Consider the following 7,500-nt stretch of genomic DNA (forward strand, 5'->3'; position numbering starts at 1 on the left):
CCAGGCGGTCTCCCATCCAAGTACTAACCAGGCCCGCTCCTTCGTAACTTCCGAGATCGGGCGTTTTCAGGGTAGTATGGCCGTAAGCTGCCAGGTCAACTGAAAAGATCCTATTTGAAGGCGACGAAGGCCAAACTAGACTCCAGCAAAAAGTGTCAAACAGCGCCCTCTGCTGTCAGGCAAGAGCAGAAACCATAAAAAGCTTTCAGCACCTGGTATTCCCAGGCGGCCTCCCATCCAAGTACTAACCAGGCCGGCCTTTGCTTAGCTTCGAGATCAGACGAGATCGGGCGTTTTCAGGGTAGTATGGCCGTAAGCTGACAGGTCAACTGAAAAGATCCTATTTGAAGGCGACACAGGCCAAACTAGACTCCAGCAAAAAGTGTCAAACAGCGCCCTCTGCTGTCAGGCAAGAGCAGAAACCATAAAAACTTACAGCACCTGGTATTCCCAGGCGGTCTCCCATCCAAGTACTAACCAGGCCCGCACCTGCTTAGCTTCCGAGATCGGACAAGATCGGGCGTTTTGGGGGGGGGGGGGGGGGGGGATCTTTTAATATAGAAATTCAATAAATACAAAAAAAACAAATTTCACAGCACAAGACAACAAGAAAATATGTACACTATTTACAACACAGACACAACCACCAAACACAAGCTAACACATAGGGATTATTTACAATATTTACAATGACAAGAACAAGACAACACACACAAGGATTTTTTTTTTTTTTTTTTTTTTTTTTTTTTTTTTAAATTATATAGTGCTTAGTGAGTCCAATTGTCCTAGGTAAAAGAGTCCGGGATGGATTGATCAGATGAGGGGGCAGTGAGTCCATGATTGCCAGGATGGAAGTCTTTGTGCAGTTTAAATGTTCATGTCCAGAGTGTCATTCGGATAGATGGAGAAAAGTGACTGATTGGGGGTGAAGGTGGTGATGAAGCGATGTTTCTGAGCCGAGTGCAGGTGTCGTAGGTGGACGGTGAGAAGACGGGTGAAGATGGGCCAGTGGCGGGCGGTGCGGTGGTCAAAGTGGTGGATGTTCCTGACGATGTAGATGGTATACCGGGCTATGGACAGGATGAGATGACAGAGGTGGCGGTTCGTTCCAGAGCGGCTGATGGAGGGCCCAAAGAGGAGAAGCCATGGTTCCTGGTCGCCTCCCTCAAGAGAGGCCGGCGGTGGAAGTCTCCAAGACAGTCTCCGGGCGAGCAGATCCTGCACCCGGGTCCAGAAGGGGCGGACGGCCGGGCACGTGATGAAGAGGTGATGGAGATCCTCGTAAGACCCACCACACACCGGACAATCTCTGCCATACCTGTCTGGGTATATAGTGTGCAGTGTAGCGCGTGTGTAAATCAGTCTATGTTTCATTTTGAACTCGAAATTTGCGAGCTGGGGTGAGGTGTACCATTGGAATGTCTTGGCCCAGATGGGTGTGATGTCATGAGTATGGTATGAACGGGACCAGGCATGTTCAGCTGCAGGAGCCCTGACCACACGATCCAACAGTAACCGGTAGAAGGTACGAGTGTGCAGGGAGGTGAAACGCCTGACTGAACCATTAAAATGTATATCAAAATCAAGGGGGGCAAAGCCCACATCAGGAGGTTTGCCACCTGTTAGCAGGGTGCCCCACCATCTGAACAGGTGCTCTTTAAATGAGTTTAACAACACCAAAACTGATGTTCTTCTAAACACCACTCTTGACATAACAAATTTTCTCCGGACAAAGTCAATGTTCCAATCCCCAAAAGGTGAAAAAATATCCTTTACAACTGTTAACCCAGCTCTCTCCATAGACTCTCCCATCATCTTTCTCCTCTCTTTGGAGGGAGAAGAGAGGAGGTCTGGATTGAATCGGAGAGGCATTTTACACAAATCAATCCATGAACCAGGAACTGCCACAGCAAAAGGCCTCAAAGCAGCCCACGCCTGTAAGGCTTCCCTTACAAAGTTCGGGAGGACCCCCAGCACTGGGCTGGGGGGCAACAGACAAAGATTAAAGGCACCAAAATTATTTAATACACCCAGATCCTTCAAGAAGAACTCCTTCCAGGGAGCCCGACAATCTGGATCCAGAAATTTTCTAAGCACGTTTAGTCTCAGTGCCTGTTTCTTCAAGACTAAATCAATTAAATTCAGACCTCCCTTATCAACATCATTGATCATTACATTGTGTGCGACCAAACAACGACCAATACCCCAGAGAAACTTCGATACAATTACACTAATCCTATTTGCACAGTCTCCTGGCAGCTCGCTCACAGTTAGAGCATGGGTCAGTTTTGACAGACACAAAGCATTCACCACTAAAACTTTTCCTCTCAGTCCTAAACGTCGAAATTTTAGGAAATTCAATTTAGCTACTAGCTTTCTGATTAAATCTTCCCACATTTTCCGATTTGACTCCACACTATCTTTACCTACAAGCACCCCTAAGACCCTGTAAATGCTCCCTGCTTCCTTAAAATGTACTGACAAAGGTTGGGGAGTTACATTTCCACAAAATGCAACAGACGTTTTTTCAAAGTTTATTTTTGCTCCTGAGGCCAGACCATAAATTTTCAACACATGCAAGGCTGCCTCAAGACTTTCGGTGTCTCGCAAAAATAAATTGGTGTCATCTGCGAACTGTAACACCTTATACTCAGCTCCTGCAGGGGAGAGTATGCCCCTGACACTACACTCTGACATCAACATGGCAGCCAGAGGCTCAGCCACGAGGCTATAAAGAAAAGCAGAGAGGGGGCATCCCTGACGGATAGAACGCTTCACAGGAAAGACATCTGTCATGGCACCATTACATTTGACTCTGCTCGAAGCAGATCCATACAATAACTTTATCCAGTTTACAAAATTCGAACCAAAACCCATTTTTTCTAATACAGCAAAAAGAAAACTGTGCTCTACTCTATCAAAAGCTTTATTAAAATCTACACTTACATGAATACCACCTGTTTTATGCATCACATTTAGTAAATATTTTATTGACAAAATTGAGTCTGAAATGTCCCGGCCAGGGACACTGTAAGCCTGGGCGGATAGAATAACCGACTCCATTACACCTCTGATACGGCCTGCTAGAATTTTGGCAAGAATTTTATAATCTACATTTAATAAGCTGATTGGCCTGTAATTTTCCAATTTATTTCTTTCTCCCTTCTTGAACGCAAGGGACACTACACCCAAAGCAAAGGAGCTTGAGGCTCTCCCCTCTCTCTCCATCTCCTGAAAAAGTCGAAGGAGAATGGGCGCCACTCTGGACGTGAAGCACCTGTAAAATTCGCTGGTGAGCCCATCCTCACCTGGGGCTTTGCCAGTAATTAGCAGCTTTACTGCAGACCTGACCTCCTCTAACAAAAGAGGCGCATCACACGCCTCAGCCTCAGCATTCGACAACCTACCACTTAATGAATTAACTACCTCATCAAAGCGATTAACTGAGACACCCTCCGAACTAAACAAAGCACCATAAAATTTTCCCACAACACCCAACACATCATCAATATCTGAAACCTCCTTCCCCTCACTATTTATCAGTTTTTCAATATACATTTTATTTTGCCTCACCTTCTCCATTGCAAAGAAAAAACCTGTAGATCGCTCACCCTGCACAGTATACTGTGCTCTTGCACGCAGCATGGCACCTCTACATTTAGAGATCTCAATATTATCCAGTTGAGCTTTAATTTCTAGATACTCAGGATTTACTGGACCACTAGTAAAAGCTGACCTGCTCACAATGTCCCTCAGCCTATGTTTTAACTGAGTCTCCTCGGCCTTTAACAACCAGTTTTTCTGTTTGCTAAAATTTACTGAAAGGCGCTTTATTCTTTTCTTTGCCTCCTCCCACCAGTCCACAATTGACTCAATACATTCTATTTCCATATCAAAAGAATCAAACAACCTATTCATTTTTTTGCAATAATTTTCATCTTCAAGCAAGGAATTATTTAAAATCCAAGGACCCCCCGTGCGCTGCCCTTTAAAAGGGCTAAAATCTACCCGCAGTGGAGAATGGTCACTTAACCAAGCGTCATCATAGAAAACTGAGGCCATTCGCCTCAAGAAGCCCTCAGACATCAAACATAAATCAATTCGGGACTGTTTTAATGCCCCTAAGACAACTTGCCGTCTGGAAAAGACTCTCTTGTTAAAATTCAGAGCTCTCCAGCCTTCAATCATATCGTATCGGGACATGAGGTCTAACAAGTGCGTCCTAGACACGTCATTTCTATACACATTGTTAGCACTTAAGTCTATTTTTGTAAGGGCTACATTGAAATCACCAATAACAATACTTTCTAAATTGACATAAGTAAAGACAGAGGAAAAGAGAATCTTCCTTTCCTGCTCCTCATTCGGAGCATAAATATTGATAAGCCTAAATGAAAAAGGCTGGACAAAATCAACAACAACAAAAGCACCTCCCGGATCCGCATGGACTAGTGTGGGTGTCCCGAAAAAGTCAGTTTTTACAATAGTAGCTACACCACGCGAACGTGCAGAGCCAAGAGCACAAAAGACAGTTCCCACGCCCATTGCCTGCACCGTACGCACATGAGATGGCTCCCAATGAGTCTCCTGCAAACACAGCACACCCCCGCTTAATGAGTGGAGCGCACTGTGCATGCGGACGGGGCTCCGCAGCCCACCTGTGTTAAGGGACACAAGGGAAAAAGCCATGAGCATAAGGGAGAAGGAGGTGCACACAACAAACATTATTTAGACTTTTTAGAAATCTCCTTCCCATCACTTTCACTTAGCCTTTTATTAGACTGCACTTCCAGGTCCATCGGGACTTCCTCAGCAGCTCCAGGCTTCCCAGAGCTGGATGAAACAGTGGGGGATGCGCCAGAGGCTGGTGTACTGGGCACAGGGATACGGGACTGATCCTGGGTCGCGCCGCCCTCACCACGCGCACCACGCCCCCGAGACCTGCTCCGTTCTCTGGCCTCATTGACTGCCTTTTTTTGAGCCAGTTTTTTGCTCAGGCTGATTGTCTCCTCCTGGACATTTGGCTGCGCACTCTCAGTGCTCTCTCTGCGCTCTTCCGGTCTAGAGAATTGGGCCGCAGCTGGCACCAACCTCTCTCCTTCGGAGGTAAAGTGAGGAAGCAGCCCACCACTCATCCTCCTCCCGAGTTCGACCGCCCCCACTGTGGCCTTAGGAGTGAGGTCTTCACAGGCCTCCTCCCCCTGGTCAGGAGCAGAGCATGCGGCCCCCTCCTTCCCAGGCGCCTCAGTATCAGACAAGATGAAGTTTGGTATTTCATCTGAGGAGTCAAAAGCGGTCAAAGGCTGTGAAGTAAGGCTGGAGTCGTCAGTCGCCTGAACCTCCTCCTGAACTGCACCACCCGGCTCTGCCTCACTCCCACCACTTTCCCCCCCGTGACCCCCGTCCTCATCAGATTCCAACCCATTACACACACACAGATGCAGGAATGCACGGCAGTCCCTGCACTTTCGCGCCCTTGGCTCCACACACTCACGAGCATAGTGTCCCTGTTTTCCACAATTATTGCACAGAAAGTCTGGACAATCACGCAGAATATGGTCAGGCTGTAAACACCCCCTGCACACTCGCACCTGTCGGTCATGTATAACTCTAAAGTAATCCGGGCCTGCAGCTGTGTTAAAGCGGACAGAGTATGGCAGAGACTGTACAGTGTCAGTGAATCTTACCTTCACATACCGCGTCCCGTCCGCCACAGTTGTCCCCGGCCACATTCTCCGCCGCACCTCAGAGACTGCAGAGACTCCCCAGGAGAGGAGCTTTGCAAGAATCTCCTCATCCTCAATGTAAGCCGGCAATCCCATGAAGGAGACGACCAGCTCATCAATGGAGACGTCACGGGCGTGAACCCTGGCCTCTCCGACACGAAAACCATCCATCAGCCGCTCCTTTGCTTTTGTGCAGGTTACTGTTAGTTCAAATTTCAGCTTGTTTATCTGTCTGCATGCTATGATCTGTCCACACACTTCCTTGGCAGCTCTCATAAGCACAATGGGCACCATTTCCTCCACTCCCTCAATATCCAACACAACAGTTACTTCCTTGTCATAAGTCCGGTTTCGTTCACTCACATTTAGTCCATCCATATTCTTATTTTGTCCATTGTTCAAAGGAGTAGTCCGGGGGCGAGCAGGGTTCGAAGCCATGATGACAATCCAAAGAGCCAAGGCTCAAAAAGGGAGAAATCAAAATCACTCCTCCACAGCAGGAGTGCTGGGAGGAGGAAAAAAACCCAAAAACTAAGAGGGGATACCAAAATAAAATAAGAAACAAAAGATAACAGCCACACAAACAAACAGCTCCTCTCCACTTTCCCTCCAAAATGCTTCCTCGTTAGGCCACACCTACTGGGCGTTTTCAGGGTAGTATGGCCGTAAGCTGCCAGGTCAACTGAAAAGATCCTATTTGAAGGCGACGCAGGCCAAACTAGACTCCAGCAAAAAGTGTCAAACAGCGCCCTCTGCTGTCAGGCAAGAGCAGAAACCATAAAAAGCTTACAGCACCTGGTATTCCCAGGCGGTCTCCCATCCAAGTACTAACCAGGCCCGCCCCTGCTTTGCTTCCGAGATCGGGCATTTTCAGGGTAGTATGGCCGTAAGCTGCCAGGTCAACTGAAAAGATCCTATTTGAAGGCGACGCAGGCCAAACTAGATTCCAGCAAAAAGTGTCAAACAGCGCCCTCTGCTGTCAGACAAGAGCAGAAACCATAAAAAGCTTACAGCACCTGGTATTCCCAGGCGGTCTTCCATCGAAGTACTAACCAGGCCCGCCCCTTCTTAACTTCCGAGATCGGGCGTTTTCAGGGTAGTATGGCCGTAAGCTGCCAGGACAACTGAAAAGATCCTATTTGAAGGCCACGTAGGCCAAACTAGACTCCAGCAAAAAGTGTCAAACAGCGCCCTCTGCTGTCAGGCAAGAGCAGAAGCCATAAAAAGCTTACAGCACCTGGTATTCCCAGGCGGTCTCCCATCCAAGTACTAACCAGGCCCGCCCCTGCATTGCTTCCGAGATCGGACATTTTCAGGGTAGTATGGCCGTAAGCTGCCAGGTCAACTGAAAAGATCCTAATTGAAGGTGACGCAGGCCAAACTAGACTCCAGTAAAAAGTGTCAAACAGCGCCCTCTGCTGTCAGGCAAGAGCAGAAACCATAAAAAGCTTACAGCACCTGGTATTCCCAGGCGGTCTCCCATCCAAGTACTAACCAGGCCCACCCTTGCTTAGCTTCCGAGATCAGACGAGATCGGGCGTTTTCAGGGTAGTATGGCCGTAAGCTGCCAGGTCAACTGAAAAGATCCTATTTGAAGGCGACGCAGGCCAAACTGGACTCCAGCAAAAAGTGTCAAACAGCGCCCTCTGCTGTCAGGCAAGAGCAGAAACCATAAAAAGCTTACAGCACCTGGTATTCCCAGGCGGTCTCCCATCCAAGTACTAACCAGGCCCGCCCCTTCTTAACTTCCGAGATCGGGCGTTTTCAGGGTAGT

The 7,500-nt window shown here is 47.9% G+C and overlaps 1 non-coding gene and 6 pseudogenes across 1 annotated transcript; all 7 read right to left on the reverse strand.

Moving 5' to 3' along the window:
• LOC144896544 (5S ribosomal RNA) overlaps positions 1-88 on the reverse strand; it is a 109-nt pseudogene extending 21 nt beyond the window's left edge.
• Positions 89-200: 112 nt separating this feature from the next.
• Positions 201-318, reverse strand: LOC144896517 (5S ribosomal RNA; annotated as a pseudogene).
• Positions 319-6,509: 6,191 nt separating this feature from the next.
• Positions 6,510-6,618, reverse strand: LOC144896036 (5S ribosomal RNA; annotated as a pseudogene).
• A 112-nt stretch (positions 6,619-6,730) lies between these two features.
• On the reverse strand, positions 6,731-6,839 carry LOC144896250 (5S ribosomal RNA; annotated as a pseudogene).
• Positions 6,840-6,951: 112 nt separating this feature from the next.
• On the reverse strand, positions 6,952-7,060 carry LOC144896592 (5S ribosomal RNA; annotated as a pseudogene).
• Positions 7,061-7,172: 112 nt separating this feature from the next.
• Positions 7,173-7,291, reverse strand: LOC144896703 (5S ribosomal RNA). The gene has a single exon (XR_013626473.1). It is a non-coding gene; the product is annotated as a 5S ribosomal RNA (ribosomal RNA).
• A 112-nt stretch (positions 7,292-7,403) lies between these two features.
• Positions 7,404-7,500, reverse strand: part of LOC144895974 (5S ribosomal RNA) — a 109-nt pseudogene continuing 12 nt past the window's right edge.

Source organism: Doryrhamphus excisus, unplaced genomic scaffold (genome assembly GCF_037039965.1).
Source record: "Doryrhamphus excisus strain RoL-2023G ecotype Guam unplaced genomic scaffold, RoL_Dexc_Guam_v1.1 HiC_scaffold_24, whole genome shotgun sequence".
Lineage (NCBI taxonomy): Eukaryota > Metazoa > Chordata > Actinopteri > Syngnathiformes > Syngnathidae > Doryrhamphus > Doryrhamphus excisus.